The 17,861-nt window shown below is 54.1% G+C and overlaps 1 protein-coding gene across 3 annotated transcripts in view; it reads right to left on the bottom strand.

Annotated features, from left to right (window-relative positions):
* The window catches only part of ATP11A (ATPase phospholipid transporting 11A), a 98,967-nt gene that overhangs the window by 69,345 nt on the left and 11,761 nt on the right, over nt 1–17,861 (bottom strand). The window lies entirely within an intron of this gene.

Here is a 17,861-nt window from a genome sequence, read left to right as displayed (position 1 = left end):
CCTGCCGCTTAGAAGGCAACTAAGGGTGTGATCAGAGCATCTCCAAGCAAATGTCCTCGTGAATCTCCTCACGTAGAAACACAGGCAGTCAGCAGGAGCAGCCACGTTCTGGGTGGGAGCCCCCGCACACGGGGCTCCACCCCAAGTCCATACACGCCCAGCTCTGCGGACGCCACGATGAGGCCCCAGGCCCTGGGCTTCCGGCCCAGGCTGGGATGTTGCTGCTGCTGTAGTGACCCAGGGCTGAGCTCAAAGATGCCCTCCGCCTGCCAGCTCCCTGTCATCACGGGCCCCCCATCCTCCCGCCTCGCCTGGCTGTGGCCCCCGCCCCACACCCGACAAAGCCACTGCTGCTTTCAGGCATCACCTGCTGGACAGACCGGAACGGGACCCCGCTGACCCGCACACACGCATCACCTGCCAGACTCTCACCAGGACGGGACCCCACTGATCCGCACACACGCGTCACCTGCTGGACAGACCGGAACGGGACCCCACTGACCCGCACACACGCATCACCTGCCAGACTCACCAGAACGGGACCCCGCTGACCAGCACACACGCATCACCTGCCGGACTCACCAGAACGGGACCCCGCTGACCAGCACACACGCATCACCTGCCAGACTCACCAGGACGGGACCCCGCTGACCCGCACACACGCGTCACCTGCCAGACTCTCACCAGGACGGGACCCCACATGCAGGGCAGGGCAGGCCCTCCAGCAACACCCGTGGAGTGGCTGAAACCGAAAGGGGAACCAAGCCTCGCCCGAAGCACAGCCAGCCCCTGCAGAGCTGGGCTCTGGTTCACACGGAACCCTCTCCAGACCGACCCCGGCCACGCCCTGAGGCCAGGGTGCAGGACCCAGGCTCTTTCACAAGATCGGGACAGACCCCCAGGAGCGGGGCAGCTATAGGTGACCTGTATACATTACACATGCTCTTTGCATGCCTGATACATTTCATAAAAAAAAAAAAAAAAAAAAAAAAAACTGCTTATAATCCCATCTTTCCAAAATGCTAAAAAATAAAAGTGTCCGTTTTTTAAGAGAATGTGGCCAGAAATAGAAGGCTGGGGCCAGGCTGCCAGATTCCAACTGGCTCTCAAGTCTGACCCTGCTGGGATGAAGGTCAAGGCCGAGAGCAGGGCCAGCTGCACAGAGAGCTCCCCCCAGGGCTGGGGACGCAGGGTCACCTGGCTGCATCCGCCCACCCAGAGCCTCGCACCAGCGCTCCCACTCTGCATGCTCTGTGAGCTGGGAAAGGAGGGGCGAGGCACGCAAAAGGGGCAGAGAGGTGGTTGAATTAACAAATCTGAACTGTTACAAAGACTCCAGCAAGATCTTACTGCCCTGTGGCAATCAGAGCTGACCACAGACTGAAATTTTAATGGTGCAAATACTGAAGATGTGGACCCACAGGCAGCATTTTCCGCCTGGTACAATTAGGGTTTTAAAATACTGTGTGCATTATATTTTAATGTACCCAGCTGGCTAGGCTGACAACACAACTGCTCATTCAGATTAACAGAAAAATTAACATAAATCCCCATAATTTTAAAGGTGCATTCGTGCTCAGAATTACTTCAGAATAAAAACATCTACTGCATGATCATCAAAATTAAAAGGTAATAAAGGCCTGCCCTGGCCTGTGTGATGGCTTCTAGCTTCTGCCCATAAATGTTTTATGAAGTCATTCCTTCCTTTCGGTTTCCTCTTATCCTTTCTTTTTGCATGCAGTCCTACTTTTTTTTTTTTTTTGGGAAAAGCTACAAAGACTCTGTGAAATGTGCACATAATGCACTCTCTAAGAAAAGCATCATTTCTTTGAAACACTGCCAAAATAAGTATTTTGCTTTTGCAGTATCTTGGCACCATCGCCTGCTTGCTGAGCAGAGTGAATGCTCGCCAGTCAGAGCTCCGTGGTCCAGCAAGCGGAGGTGGTCCAGGGCCCATCACCTCACTCTCCACTCGCTCCCATCCCCATCAGGACAGGGGTCAGGGCCCATCACCTCACTCTCCACTCCCTCCCATCCCCATCAGGATCGGGGGTCAGGGCCCATCACCTCACTCTCCACTCACTCCCATCCCCATCAGGATCGGGGTCAGGGTTCTCCTTTTATCCCCGACAGGCCTCCCTCAAGAATCCATTTACACTGAAGCTTTAAACAGCACCCGAAGTGAACTGCCCACGCCCACACCCTCATCCTCGTTCACCTCCCCACCCCCATCAACACAGAGGGGGGACCGGCTTCCTCTGCCAGCTGTTCGGAGAGCTTCCGCCGCCTCCCCCACCCTCCAGGACACACAGCGGTCTCACGACACAGAACCAGAGTCCCCAACCTCTTACTTAGGGAGTGGACTTACATCTGATCACTGGACTGAAACAGTAAGCACGCATGAGCGTGCGCACACACTCTCACACACACACACATCCTGGTTCCAAACCCTGGCAGCACATCAGTACTACTTAGGAAGCTTGGAAAAAACAATACCGATACAGCTCAACAACACAATAATAAATAACCAATCCAAGGCAATGGGCAAAGGAGCTGAATCCACACTTCTACCGAGAACATACCCCAATGGTCAGTAAGACAGGAAGATGCTCAGCATCTCTAATCTCTAGAGAAACGACGTCAGTTGGGTCAGACTCTATGCCACCCTATGGACTGTAGCCCCCCAGGCTCCTCTGTCAGTGGGATTCCCCAGGCAAGAATAGTGGAGTGGGTAGCCATTCCCTTCTCCAGGGGATCTTCCCCACCCAGGGACTGATTCCGGGTCTCCTGCGTTGCAGGCAGACTCTTTGCCGTCTGAGCCACCGGGGAAGCCCACCCATCAGGGTGGCCGCCATCACACAGACCAGGACTGCTGACTTTCCCCTCCCAGCTGAGCACGTGGCCCTGGGGACGGTCCGGGGAGGACTGGACCGGGGTCTGGGGGCCCGCAGGTTCCAACGTGGGGTCACGGGACCGGGTCGCGCGGTAAAGACAAGGGTAACAGAGTGAGCCAGAGCCAGCGCTGTAGCCTGTTTTTGCTTTATTTCTTTAGCTGAGGAGGGAAACCGGAAGCTGCAGACAGCAGGGAGCCTTCCACCGTGTCCAGAGGCAGGGTGACGCAGCCCGAGGGGCAGCGGCGGGCCAGGTGGGCGGGGCGCGGGAGGGGCGCAGGCGGCGGGCGGGCCAGGTGGGCAGGGCGCGGGAGGTGGGCGGGGCGCGGGAGGTGGGCGGGGCGCGGGAGGGGCGCAGGCGGCGGGCGGGCCAGGTGGGCAGGGCGCGGGAGGGGCGCCGGCAGCGGCGGGCCAGGTGGGCGGGGCGCGGGAGGTGGGCGGGGCGCGGGAGGGGCGCACGCAGCGGGCGGGCCAGGTGGGCGGGGCGCGGGAGGTGGGCGGGGCGCGGGAGGGGCGCAGGCGGCGGGCGGGCCAGGTGGGCGGGGCGCGGGAGGGGCGCGGGAGGGGCGCAGGCGGCGGGGGACGCAGCCCGGCCGCATCACGCAGCCCGCGGGACGCCCGCTCTGACGGACAGGAGACCATCACCGCAGCCCGCGGGACGCCCGCTCTGACGGACAGGAGACCATCACCGCAGCCCGCGGGACGCCCCCTCTGACGGACAGGCGGCCTGCCGGCGAGGTCAGGACCAGGCAGCGGCGGCCCCCACCTCTGCCCGGCCTGGCCTCGGCCTTACCTCCCAGCAACAATCAAAGCTCGACTCCCATCACCTGGTAATCCACGGAGCACGGTGGACACGAAGGAACGGAGAACCGCGGGGGTCAGGAGAGACCCTCCGTCCCCCCCACACCCTGCCGCCTGGCTCCCTCTGATTCTTTCCGACCTGATAAACCACCAGAGGTAGAGTCCATCACGCTCCGTCCCCTTGGTTTGAAATACTGCAATTTAGGATGACTTCTTCAGACACAATGTCCTCATTTTTAAGAGTTTTCACTTAGGCTCTACCTGGGCCCACAGCTGACTGCTCTGAAAATCACCCTAAAGTGACTCGGTTCCTTTAAAGCTAGAAGCACGTTTGGGAAAGAACAGGGTGGCCCCTGTGTGTCCTGTGGTCAGTCTGCAGGATTTATATTAAAATGGTTCCTGCGGTCACACCTGCAATGCCAGCTGAGCACACGAGGGACCCACTGCGTTGCTGCTGAGTGCCGGGATGACCACAGGGCAGGCGCCTGGAAGCACACGCTCCCGGCAAGAGCCAGGAGAGGCGACCGCAGTCTGGTGAGCGTGGCAGCAGAGGCCCCCGGGCGGGGCGGAGCTGTGCGGGTCCTCGGAGGCATCACCTGTAACTTATTAACCACAGTGCGGCTCTAGCACCTTCATACACGTGTCTCAGGGTCACCAAACGGGGAGAGCCCGGGGGAGAGCCCGAGAGGGACCTACCAGCAAACTCAGAAACCGTCCCTGGAGTCACTCAAGAAAAGCGTGATCAGTCAACACAGAAAAAACACTCAAATCACACCTGCTAGACCACCCAGGTCAGGTTAAAAACAGCAACATTTCTGGTTCTTTTACAAACTTTCTTGCCAAACAGGAAGGCGTTTCTTACTTGAAAGAGGCAGGTGGCAAAATTCCACCCCCTCATTGGAGGCTGGGTTCAGTCTGACTCATTAGGAGGAGTATCAATATCATGACTAAAACGGCCACTTTTCACACCAGCACAAAATGGTTTTTAAAGGTGAAGACTGGCTTTCCCTACAACCTGCACTGCTGGCTCAGCCCTAACTGACTCCAGAACGTGTCCCCACGTCTGACTGCAAGTTTCCCGGTCATCAAAGTCTCGCTGTCAGAAACCTTAAAAACGACGACCGCGGGTTCTCTAATTTGAGCCTTGTGCAAAAGGGTCACAGGAAGACTGCCGGCCACGCCGAGGGAACCAGACCCGTGGGATAAACTGTTACTCAGAGGAGAACAGCTCAGCCTGAGCATTGCAGGAGCATCAGCAAAATCGCAACGGAAGCTGCTCAGTCTCCCCGGGTCCTTTTATCATTCACTCTCCCAGAATGAACAGCTTGCTTTGCCTGATAAACGTGCAAAGCGTCTTACCAGACTCAGATGGACACTTCCACTCTTTCGTTTAACTGCAAGAAAACAGAGCTAATGACGGCGGCTGTCTGCTGACATTTTCCTTCTCAAATGTCCTGCATGTTGCATGTGATGGCAAACGCTGCTCCGAACCCTTCCTGAAAGAGGAGGGCCAGATGGCGTCAGCGGGTCTCCTCCCTCGGGGGCTCACAGCACTCCACCGCACCCTGGGGCCTGAGGGACGCTGACAGCAACATGCAGCTGCCAGAGCCGGCGGCCCATCGACCCCGGGGGGGCGACGCTCCCACAGCAGCGGGGCAGCGGGCGCCAGCCGCCCGAGACAGGGGAGTTTCTGTTGTGTCAAGAAAAACAAAGCTTCACCAACAAACGGACTGCTGTCGCCCTCCACTCTGAAATCTGCACAGTTACGGAAGGGGGACAACCCTGAGAGGAGGTGCTGAACTGGGTCACGCTGGTGGCTAATGCCGCCGCGTTAGTAAATTTACTTTCAGGGCAATACAGCCTCCCAACGGCCTGAAGGTGGACCCACCATCGATGGCTGAGGCTCCCAACCTGAAAACCTGATTTCTGCCCAGGTTTTCATCTGCAAGTTAGAAACAAAGACAAGAAATTCTACTTTCATCTTCAGCTTTCATTACAAATTCCTTGAAGACAAACCTATTTCAGTCCAATCTGGACGTACATAATGTAGTGCTCAGATCTTATAAAGTCTGCTCTGCATGCACAGACAACACACTTGTTTAATTTGTTAGTTTTTCTGGCTGCACCACACAGTGTTTGGGATGGTAGATCCCTAACCAGGGACCGAACTCGCGCCCCTGCGGTATAAGCAAGGCGTCTTCACCCCCGGCCAGCACAGGGAGGCCGTCAGACTCGGCGTGTTTTAGGAGGAAACAGGGACGCCTCTGCAGCACTCCTGGTCTCACTGATAACGGGCACTCGTGTGTCCATCGCCTCAGCACCTGCCTCCAGAATCAAACAGAAACACTAATCGGGCTGAGGCAGATGAGCCCATAAAACAGCCGTGCCAGTGCTGGGTATTCTCTCGTTTGAACGCCGAGGGCAGAAGAGGCTGAGCAGAGACACAGGATAAGACGGGAGGGGAGGGGCCGTGAGAGGCTCAGGGAGACTCAGCGCAGCACATGGCTCTTTTAAAAGTTTTGTGTTTGTTCTTGTTTTACGCAAAGTGTTCGTGCTGTTTGAGCGATACGTCCGAGTTTGTTCTAACTTAAAGATGTTCAAGTTAGCATTCCTCCGAATAAAGCTTGTGCACCAGCAGACGGGTTAGACGGTCTGGGGATCCTAACAGGCACCCCACCACCCTGCTCACCTGCAGGAGCCTGGGGAGGGTGCCGGTTACACATAGCACAGACGCACCCCGGCCGACAGGCGAGGACGGGAAGGGCAGACCCTCTCCCGACGGCGGCAGGCTCCCCTGCAGCAGGAATACCCCCTCGGTGCCTGTGGTGGGCGACACGGCGTACCCAGGGACCACCCCGCCCTCTCCGGCTCCAAGGTCTGGTGTGGGGGCCCCAGCTGCCTTCTCCCCGGGAGCCCGCCTCTATAACCCCCTCTGCAGCCCCCACCCCACACTGGCAGAGGGCGCCTATGTCCTTTCTGCGTCCACCCTCCACGTCCCCGCCGCTACTTTATCACAGAGACAGAGTGATGTGTGAGGGGCCGACTCCCACCTTCCTCGAGGATGAGCGCGTGGATGTCGCCCTTCAATCACGGGACCAGCGTGGAGCCTGCTGAGGGTGACCCTGCTCCAAGGATGCTCGCCAACATCAGGAGAGACCTGCCGCACGGACACCCCCATTGACGCCTCTCCCCCCGACCCGGGGCTCCGGGAGGCGTCTAGGACCCTGCACATGAAGACCACAGAACTCGCTGCTGACCACCCTGAGGCAGGGAGACTGAAGGCAGGAGGAGAAGGGGATGACAGAGGATGAGATGGTTGAACGGCATCACTGACTCGATGGACATGGGTTTGAGTAATCTCCGGGAGTTGGTGATGGACAGGGAGGCCTGGTGTGCTGCAGTCCATGGGGTCGCAGAGTTGGACACGACCGAGTAAACCACACCACCACCACCTACAACACTGAGCTATTTTAGAGAATTCATAGTCAGCATGCAAGAGTTTTAAAGATGTCAATTAAATGAAACTTTACAATGTGCTCAAAGTTTTCCGTAGGATTTCCCAACCTCAGGCCTCCACACAAACCCCAAAGGCGGGGGCTTGGAGAACTTGCCGGCTGGTGTCGGATGAGCAGGCGGAGGTGCGGACACCGGTGGTCGGACCCCACACCCGCCCCTCGCACACCTCGCTCTACCCGCCTCTTCCACCCGGCTCTTCTTGATGCAACCTCGTTCCCTTACTGAGCTCACGGATCACCTCTCCATCCGGAACGTTCTTCCATCTCATGCCCTCTGACCTCAGTTCTGTGCTCTCGAATGCCCATCCACAGGGTCAGGTGGCTGAGATGGCTGCCGCTGATAACACTGCTAATGGACAAACACCGCCATCACAGACCATCACCTGAACAGTCAGGCTGTCTCTCCAGGGCAAGACGGGTAAACAGGCCCCCAGGCCAGGACCACCTGCCCAAGAATCCTAAACCAGGGACATCCCGACCCCCAGGACTGAGATTAAGCAATGTTTCTGGTTTCTAGATGATCGCTTGTCCCAGTCTCCCTGTTCTTCCCCTGAAAGAACCCCACCTCCGCGCCCAAGAGGGGATCTGAGGCTTGTCCCCCAGCCTGGCACCTGCAGAAAACGCGGGCATGGCTGCAGACACCTGCTCCCTGAGTCCGGGGGACTGTGCGGCAGGCTCACAGCCCTTGCTTCGTCACACTGAGTTGTGCATTTTTATGACAAAGGGTTCTGAGCCCTTTGAGCGCTCCAGCAATCTAACTGAAGCCGAGGAGGGGCGTGGGGGCCTCTGGCTGTAGCCGGAGGGTCAGGAGGCCTGGACTCGTGCTCGCAGCTGGAGCAGAGGGTGTCCTCCCGGGACCTGGCTCCGTTGGCAGAGTCAGGACCAGGCTGCATTCTGGAACGCCCTGCGGGCCCGGAGAACAGGCCAGCTGAGTGAGGGAGCCCACCTCCACCCCCACGAACTGGGCCCAGACCTAATTCCCATGTCTGAGCTCCTTCACCAGTGCCTCCCTGCGTCCTAACTTCATGCCGAGAAAACTGCCCGCACCTCGTGTCTGAGGTCCTGAAACAGGCTGAGTGCGGACTCCTGAGGGTGGAAGCGGGGTGGAGGCCAAGCTCTCCACCAGGAGCAGTTCGGCCAGCCGGCAGGGAAGGGCCCTGACCGACCACAGGGCGCTGACCATTTGCTGCCTGGACGCCACGCGGGGGCAGGAGCAGCAGGTGTGGCAGGAGAAGGACAGACGGACGGACGCGGGCGGCCGGAAGCCAGAGGGGAGGCAGGGAGAGGAGGGTGGAGGGTTCTGGAAACAAACCCTCGGAGGCGGATTCCGGCGGGCTCCTCTGTCCAGGCTCATGCACTTCAGAAGCCCTGGAATTTCCTGGGCGGGGAGTGTCCTCTTACTCAGCCTTACCTCCCGAGGGGACTCAGGTGGGCCTTGATGGCAGGGCCAGCCACACCGAGGATGAGGCTGCAGTCTCCACCGCAGTGCTGACCTCTGGGGAGGCTGGGGTTGGTGCGACCCCAGGGGGCGGCCCAGGCAGCTTCCCGGCCCCTCAGGGCAGGGAGGGGCCCCTGGGGACAGGGCAGAAAGCCTGAGCCCCTCCCAGGCCTCCAGACGCGGCTCCCACGGCCTGGGGCAGAGCTGTATCTTTTACAAAAACTGGAATTGTGCAGGCCGCACTTTCACAGTGAGTTTAGGAGTCTCTCGGGGCTTCCCTGGTGGCTCAGCTGGTACGGAATCCACCTGCAGTGTGGGAGACCTGGGTTCATTCCCTGGGTTGGGAAGATCCCCTGGAGAAAGGAATGGCTACCCACTCCAGTATTCTGGCCTGGAGAATTCCATGGACTATAAAGCCCATGGGGTCGCATGACTGAGCGACTTTCTAACACACAGGTAAACACTGGAACCTGCGGGTGGTGAGGATGGCACCCACAGCAGCTGTCCCCGGGCCTGGTGCCGCCTCGGCCTTGAGCCCTGACCCGCGGGGGTCTGCACTGACCCCGGGTCAGGACCCCGCTGGGGTCGGGGAACCGGTTCAGAACTCGCTCCCCAGGTGTGGCACCAGATGTGTGACCTGGGGGTGCAGCCAGTCTCTGCCCCTCCTCCTCACTTGAAAACTGGGGTCATACCTCGGCCACGACACACTTTTCGTCCTAAGTGGCACCTGGAACCTGGCGTCCTGGGCGTCAGAGACCTGGGGTCCTGCAGGCTCAGGACGCTACGGTCTGGGGTGGGGGACAGATCACAGCTGTCTGCCACCATCACTTACTTCCCCGACTGTTCCCTGCACTCCAGACTGCGGGTCACATCGCCCAGGACCACTGAACCGAGCTGAGTCAGACCTGCCCCGGAAGACCAGCCCGCAGCTCCTCTCGGGGAGGGGCCGCCTCTCCTAGGGCGCTCGGGACACAGACTCCTTCCTCTGCTCACACGGGCCTAACACTGGGCGACAGCCTCTGGGGAGGGTCTGGAGACAGGGGACCCTGAGCGTGTACCTGGCCACAGCTAACCGGCTTCCGGGAGGCCACCCTCTTATCAGCTCCCCCGGCCCTGCACACCCCGTTCTCAGCTCACACTGCCTTCTGTCTGTGACCTCAGGTCAGAACGGATTTACATTCTGCAGCAGCCATGGGCCACGGCGCCCCTGGGCCTGTGCAGGTCGGGGGTAGGGGGCGGAGGGGGGGTTCTCACTCACGGCCTGCACCTGCCTCTCCACTCGTCCCCCCCAGGGACGGTACACGGTCCCTCTTTATCAGACCACGAGGCAGCAGCAGGAGGCCCCGCCCACATGGGCAGCAAGCTCATCTCCTGGTCACGCGAGGACCTCTGGCCTCCCGCCAAGTGTCTCCTCTCAGTAGTAACAGAAAGTGTCCTGAGTGAGCTCTGCTGCTTGTTTTAACGCGCCTTAATGGCAAAAGCTTTATACTTTTCTTCAGATTACAAAAGCAATACATGATCAGTATAAAACTTTTTAGCACAAGACAGACAAACAGATGAAAATAACCATAACCCACAAGCTTGACATCCAGAGGTAATCACTAGCTAAGATTTCTTTGTATACTTTTCCACATTTCTTTTCTATGCATGTATTTATACGAATCCATAAAAAGGCATATATATTAAAATAGGATCGTGTCATTTGCACAGTTTGTAATATGTTTTTTTCACCTAATACAGTATAAACTTCTTTTCACATCACTAAGCCTAAATCTACACCCTCTCTCTAAAAGTCTGCATTGTATTCCTTTGCACAAACTGTAGTAATCTACCAGTTCACAGAGTGAGGTTGCTTTCTTTAATACAGTCAACAAAGCTGCAGGGAACATTTTATTTTTGTTTTATTTTGAAGTATTGCTATACAATATTATATAAGTTATGGGTGCATAACACAGTGATTAACAACTTTTAAAGACTATTCTCCACTTATAGTTACTATAAAACGAGGGAACATTTTAATATGATCATCTTTGCACACTTGGACCATGAGTTCCTGAGGCAAATTCCTAAAGATGGAATGGAAATATTTATTCTGCATCAAGAATAAATAAGATTATTCCCACAGCCTCCATGTTAATCTTTGACATTTTAATAGTGTTTCAAGACAAAGTAATAAATGGGGAAATTTTATACTTAAAAAAGTTAAGGACAGATTTTTATATTTATTTGAGTTTTCAAATTGCCTCTCTGCAAGTTTAAACACCTGGAGCAGAGGATCACTGAATTACCTGATGCATCAGGAGGACGGACCTTGGCCACACGGCCTGTGGGCCCTGCCAACCACGTGACAAGATGCAGCCCACATGTTCAGTCACCGCGCAGGTGTAGTCAGATCAGGCTTGGGCTGTCAACACAAGCCTTTTCTGTTAAAACCAATAGCAACGTTTTAAGCCTCCCTCGTCCCTTAATATTCTACTCTGTTCTAAAACACTGGCCTTTATCCACCTGTGCTCCAGGGCTAAGTGCTAACTCAAAGCCCATCAGAGGGCCCCCAGACAATCTCCTTGGAGAAGATTCCAAGAACCTAATCGGGGGGCTCCTCTTCCTCCGACTCCCCGCTCCCTAGAGTCCAGCACACACAGTTTGAAGGTGGGACCCCGCTGAAGGCTGCCGTCACCCCTGAGATTTCAAAGGACACTTGCAGCTGTATTTTTGGTTAGTTGTGCAGACCATATGTAAAGTTATAAAATTGTTAACTGGAAAAGTTTAGTTCGAGTCGGCTAACAAAATTTTATCAGCAAAAATAAAAAACAGAATGAACATCATTAGTGGAAAATTAACATTCTTAAAGCTGCAAAAAAAATCATCCAGATACTTTCATTATTTCCATTGCTTTTATGCCTTTTTCCAACAGCAAAGCAATGAGTGCTTCTTACAGAAAAGGTGAAAATAGACAGGTAAGGAGGGTCTCATGCAGGGAGTAGGATTCGGGCAGCCCTGTTCTAACGCACACATAGCTTCCAACTTTTAAGGACGGCTTATAACATGTCCTGTTTTCTCACCTACCACCACTAGTTAGGAAATTCAGTACCATCAGATATTTGAGGAAATAGGTTTGCCATTACAAGCAGTACAGAGAAGCTGAAAACGAATTAACAAACCAATCCCGGACCTGTAAACACTTTGGTAGCACAGTGACACTTGTAATGCACACACCATCTGGCTCACACCGACAGCTCTAACACACAGCAGGTCTGCACCGCTCAGCAGCGTGAGGCTGCAACCTGGGGACAGTTACTCTCAACCCAAGTCCGCGTGGTTGTTAAAACGTTTTCTAAAACTGTGTTTTCCAGAGAAACCCGCAGCTCCTCCTGGGTCACAACCCACCTAGACCATGTGATGGGGCAGCCCTGCCTACTGTGAGCCCAGTCGTGCATTCTGAAATAAAATCGGATATGACTCAGGAGGAAAAATGATTCTTCGAGCTGTGAAATGTCACGGACCTATTTCACCAGCTTGCAGGTGAGGCCATAATTTGCACCTGACATTCTGTCCTGCTCATTCCGCTCTCTAAGGCTTGGAAAAACCTCTCCGCGAGCAGGAGGATCTCTGCTTTCGGCTCTTGGTCCCCGTTCCTATGGAAGCTGCAGCAGAGAGCTCACACTTCCCCACTCTCAGAACAGCCTGAGCCCCCGAGTCGCCCCAGGCCCACCACCCCCATACAGGGCGCCAAGCCCAGGCTTGTGAGTCCATGGACCTGAGCCCAGAAGGCACAGGGCTCAGGCAAGCGCACCGGCCGCCTTTCTCAAAACTACGGTTTCTGCTCTTTCACGCATCCCCCGTGCAGCCCCTTCTGAAGCAGAAAGAGGAGGGTGGTCCGGAAGGGGAGCCAGGCCAGCCCCTCTGCTCCTTCCTCCCATCACCCCCTCCCCACAGGGACTTAGGGGAAGGGCTGGGGGTCCTCCGAGGGGCCAGAGAACCGCCACTGGCATTTCCTCCAGCTGAGATGGGGACGTCTCTGGCGGAACCCAGAAGGTGCCCCCTGAAGATCCGGCATGAGGGCAGAAGCAGGGAGAGAGGAGACCCAGCCTGTCTCGCAGGAGGAAGGGCGGGTGGGGCCCGGAGAGCGGCAGGACAGCAGAAGCCCCGGGGTGGGGTGGCGGGGGGACAGAGGGACCAGAGCCCTCCGCTCGGCGACACACCTGGTCCCCAGCTGCCGGCCTCGGCATCCGCTGGAGGCTGCATTCCTGGCCTCCCTGTCTGCAATTGGGGACACCCAAGCTGGTATCTGGTTTCCTTTATTCCTTATCAACAGTTAGCTGTCAGGAGAAGATTAAATGGCCAGAATGTGATCTTCCCACAAACAAAACGGGAATAAAATTTCCATTCTGCCTGGAACAACTGCAGCCTTAAGAAGCCACAGCTTAAACAAGAATCAGAAACCCACAAGATCATGTAAGATTCAACACCGCCATTCACACGGCTCACGCTCCTTTCTATCTGAATGTGCTCAATAACACGAACTCTTACATCCATAAGAACCAGGAAATTAAAAAAAAAATCATTCCACAAAGACCCAGAGAGCTTTGTGGACTCTCTTATGTAATACCGTGTAGATGAATTTACAACTATCCCAAGTTCACAGAAATCCAACTGAACTTGTTTTAAACATTCACACCTCTGTTCACAGCAACCAAAGGCGTCTTGTTTGGATATTCAAACACACGACAACGGTAGGTCTATCTGGGCTCTGGGTTCCGGGAGCAGCTGCCAGAAAACCACCCACTTCCAGATAATCATGATGGTATGATCACTCACCTAGAGCCAGACATCCTGGAATGTGAAGTCAAGTGGGCCTTAGGAAGCACCACTATGAACAAAGCTAGTGGAATGATGGAATTCCAGTTGAGCCATTTCCAATCCTGAAAGATGATGCTGTGAAAGTGCTGCACTCAATATGCCAGCAAATTTGGAAAACTCAGCAGTGGCCACAGGACTGGAAAAGGTCAGTTTTCATCCCAATCCCTAAGAAAGGCAATGCCAAAGAATGCTCAAACTACTGCACAATTGCACTCATCTCACATGCTAGTAAAATAATGCTCAAAATTCTCCAAGACAGGCTTCAGCACTATGTGAACTGTGAACTTCCAGATGTTCAACCTGGTTTTAGAAAAGGCAGAGGAACCAGAGATCAAATTGCCAACATTCGCTGGATCATTGAAAAATCAAGAAAGTTCCAGAAAAACATCTATTTCTGCTTTCTTGACTATGCCCAAGCCCTTGACTGTGTGGATCACAATAAACTGTGGAAAATTCTCAAAGAGATGGAAATACCAGACCACCTGACCTGCCTCCTGAGAACCCTGTATACAGGTCAGGAAGTAACAGTTAGAACTGGACATGGAACAGACTGGCTCCAAATAGGAAAAGGAGTACGTCAAGACTGTACATGTCACCCTGCTTATTTAAGCTATATGCAGAGTACATCATGAGAAACTCTGCACTGGAGGAAGCACAAGCTGGAATCAAGACTGCTGGGAGAAATATCAATAGCCTCAGATATGCAGATGACACCACCCTTATGGCAGAAAGTGAAGAAGAACTAAAGAACCTCTTGATGAAAGTGAAAGAGGAGAGTGAAAAAGTTGGCTTAAAGCCAACATTCAGAAAACTAAGATCATGGCATCCGGTCCCATCACTTCATGGTGAATAGATGGGGAAACAGTGGCTGACTTTATTTTTCTGGGCTCCAAAATCACTACAGATGGTGACTGCAGCCATGAAATTAAAAGACGCTTACTCCTTGGAAGGAAAGTTATGACCAACATAGATAGCATATTAAAAAGCAGAGACATTACTTTGCCAACAAAGGTCTGTCTAGTCAAGGCTATGGTTTTTCCAGAGGGCATGTATGCATGTGTAAGAGTTGGACTGTGAAGAAAGCTGAGCGCCGAAAAATTGATGCTTTTGAACTGTGGTGTTGGAGAAGACTCTTGAGAGTCCCTTGGACTGCAAGGAGATCCAACCAGTCCATCCTAAAGGAGATCAGTCTTGAGTGTTCATCGAAAGGACTGATACTGAAGCTGAAGCTCAAATCCTTTGGCCATCTGATGCAAAGGGTTGACTCATTCGAAAAGACCCTGACGCTGGGAAAAACTGAAGGCAGGAGAAGAAGGGGACAACAGAGGATGAGATGGTTAGATGGAATCACCGACTTCATGGACGTGAGTTTGGGTAAACTTTGGGAGTTGGTGATGGACAGGGAGGCCTGGCATGCTGTGGTCCATGGGGTCGCGAAGAATTAGATATGAGTAACGGAACTGCTGAACTGAGCCCTTTCTGGGCGCAGGTTCGGCCCCGGGCCCCGGAGGGCCTGCCTGTGGTTCTGTCCAGCGGATGTAAGGGCAGGTGGGCTCTCCACCCACCCCGCTGAGCTCTGCCACTCGCCAGCACCACTCACGCAGCACTGCCCGGGAGTGCAGGAAGGGGGGCCAGGGCACCTGAGACCCCCAGGAGTGGCAGCAACGGCAGCGGGGAGCAGACTCTGGGTCTCGCCCGGCCCTGACTTGACAACTGACCTTCACCACAAGTCGTCTCCTGTGGACCATGCTGGCCACCTGAGAACCACCCCCTCCATCGCCCCTTTCATTAAAAGGGCACCTGGTGCCCCCATCCACACAGAGAACGCTGGCCACAGATCCCAGGGGTAAGAACCACCCTGAGACAGCAGAGGCCGTCGCCCAGGGGCCAGGGGGCCCCCGCACCACCCCCAGACACGGGCTGGGCCCCTTGCTCCCAGAGCTCCGACTATCCCCCAATCACAACTCATCCTCTGGGGCCGCTGCACCTGCCTCCCCGTTTACTCCACCGGCTGGAGAGGGGTGTGTGTGTGTGTGTGTGTGTACGTGTGAACCACGCTCATGAATAAGGACATGGACTCCAGGGGTGTGTCGACGGCATCCCTGGCCACAGAGTGACACGTGGATTTTACACGCTGGAGGCCTCGTCCTGGCCTTGAAACCAGAATCCAGGATCTACTGAGAAGGTGGCTTTGCAGAAGGGTCCCGAGGCCAGCTCCTGGACCGTCACTTCCCGGGCCTGCACGTCTGTGCAGAAAGTCTTCTCAACACCTCGCTGGCTACAGGTCTAGAGCGGGTCAACCCGTGGCCGGGATGAACACGCTAGATGCTGGGCGGGTGACAGGCTGGAGTCCATGCCCCAATCCCGCAGTGGCCCACGGCCCCGGCCGCGCAGGGCCAGCGAGCCCAGGGAGGCGGCCATGGGCAGCTCAGGTTAGCACCGGACCTGCCGGGGCCACGTGGGCTGCAGCCTTCATCCAGGTCAGCACGTGAACCAAGCTGCTCTTTCCCCGGCCCCAGGCGGGAAGTCAGTCATCGGCTGACAAAGTGCCCGAAGGCACCTGACCCGTCTGTGGCGAGGCTGGGCCAAAAAAGGAGAGAGACCAGCGCCGGCCCGCCCCCGCGTCCCGGCGAGGGGCAGGCCTCTGTGCGGACGCACGTCCACCGTCCCTCAGACCTGACGCCCCTGCGACGTCCACGGGTAACGGCTGAGAGAGGCCACGCCCCCAGGCCTGCCGCCCCTGTGACGTCCCCGGGTAACGGCTGAGAGGCCACGCCCCCAGGCCTGACGCCCTGAGAGAGGCCACGCCCCCAGGCCTGCCTTCCCTGTGGCGTCCACGGGTAACGGCTGAGAGGCCACGCCCCCAGGCCTGCCGCCCCTGTGACGTCCCCGGGTAACGGCTGAGAGGCCACGCCCCCAGGCCTGCCTTCCCTGTGACGTGCGCGGCTGAGAGAGGCCACGCGGCCGTCTTCAGGAAGGCGACGCCGGAGCTCGCTGGGGACACGCGCCGAGCTCTCTCATGGTTACTTTTCGGTCAGCTCTGCGGAGGACCACGACGCCCCAGCAGGGCACCTCACCGGCTGGTGACAGCCGCGGTTTTTAACGAGCCACACTGTTAAAGAGACATAAGTGTTCAACTTTACAACGAAGTTTCTTGTTAATTAAGTACTTAATAAGAACGGGACTTCCTGCTTTTGAAACCACACCGCTCTTTAAAAAGTGACACAGCAATATATGAAATCAAGCAATTATTTCAATTTAATAACAACAAAAAAATCTCATATCACCTTTGGAGCAGAAATAACAGAAAACTGGTTGTCACAGACCCAACAATTTTACAGAAAAAAATTCCTCAAATTTAAGTTTCACCTATTTCTTAATCATTTTTTTTAGATAGTAAAAGAATAAACATTATAGATTAACTCAAAACAGAAAATTTATCAGATCCAAACAATCAACAGAAATTTTCTGGAAGAAAATTTCTCATAAAGCACTAAATTCCTATTTCTTATCAATGCACTTAGGAGAAAGGCATGTGGCTTTCTAACACCATTAAACAAACATCATTATGAGCTATATTATTTGAGTGTACTGCCAACTAGATATAACTTTTAGTTATGAGATATTCTGTCTCATTACAGAATTACTTGTTTTATGACAAGTATTGAGTTTTCTTCTCTGAAGCAATAATCACCACTCAGGCTGCTCTAAACAAACACATATTAAGCAAAACATAAAGCCAAATGAATCCTCACATTCAAGTATTTAAATTTTAATAAAGCTTGCCATCACCAATTATTTAAAAGAAAAAAAAAAAACTCTCTTGCCAAGGGTACATTTTCCATTAAAATTTAATCACTGCTTAGGTTTCAATAAGTCTTCCCATGACTCTGATAAGGTCTTTTTCATTGATTAAAAAAAAAAATGCTTCCAAAAAAGCAAGATATACAATATAAAGTGTAGAATAAACTACTTAAAACTGCCCATAAATCAGTTTCTGTTTGGGAAGATGAAAAAGTTTTAGAAACGGATGGTGATGATAACTATGCAAATGTAACTTAAAGCCAATGGATTATATTATATGCCTATTTGGAAATGGTTAAAATGGTAAATCTTATGTATATTTTACCACAATTAAAAAAAAAAAAACTGCCCATAAACCAATCTACCATACATTCATTCAATAGGTCAATGCATCTTTGTAATGTTACAACCATCCTAATTTATTACGTCACATCTTCCTCTTTGGCCATGTAATTCCTTTTTTTGAACTTTTATTGGAGCATACAATTGACTTACAATACTGTGTTAGATTCAAGAGTGCAGCAGAGTGAGTCTGTTATCCATGCACACACA

The sequence above is a fragment of the Muntiacus reevesi genome, chromosome 11, assembly GCF_963930625.1.
Source record: "Muntiacus reevesi chromosome 11, mMunRee1.1, whole genome shotgun sequence".
NCBI lineage: Eukaryota > Metazoa > Chordata > Mammalia > Artiodactyla > Cervidae > Muntiacus > Muntiacus reevesi.
This window is presented reverse-complemented; position numbering and strand designations above follow the sequence as displayed.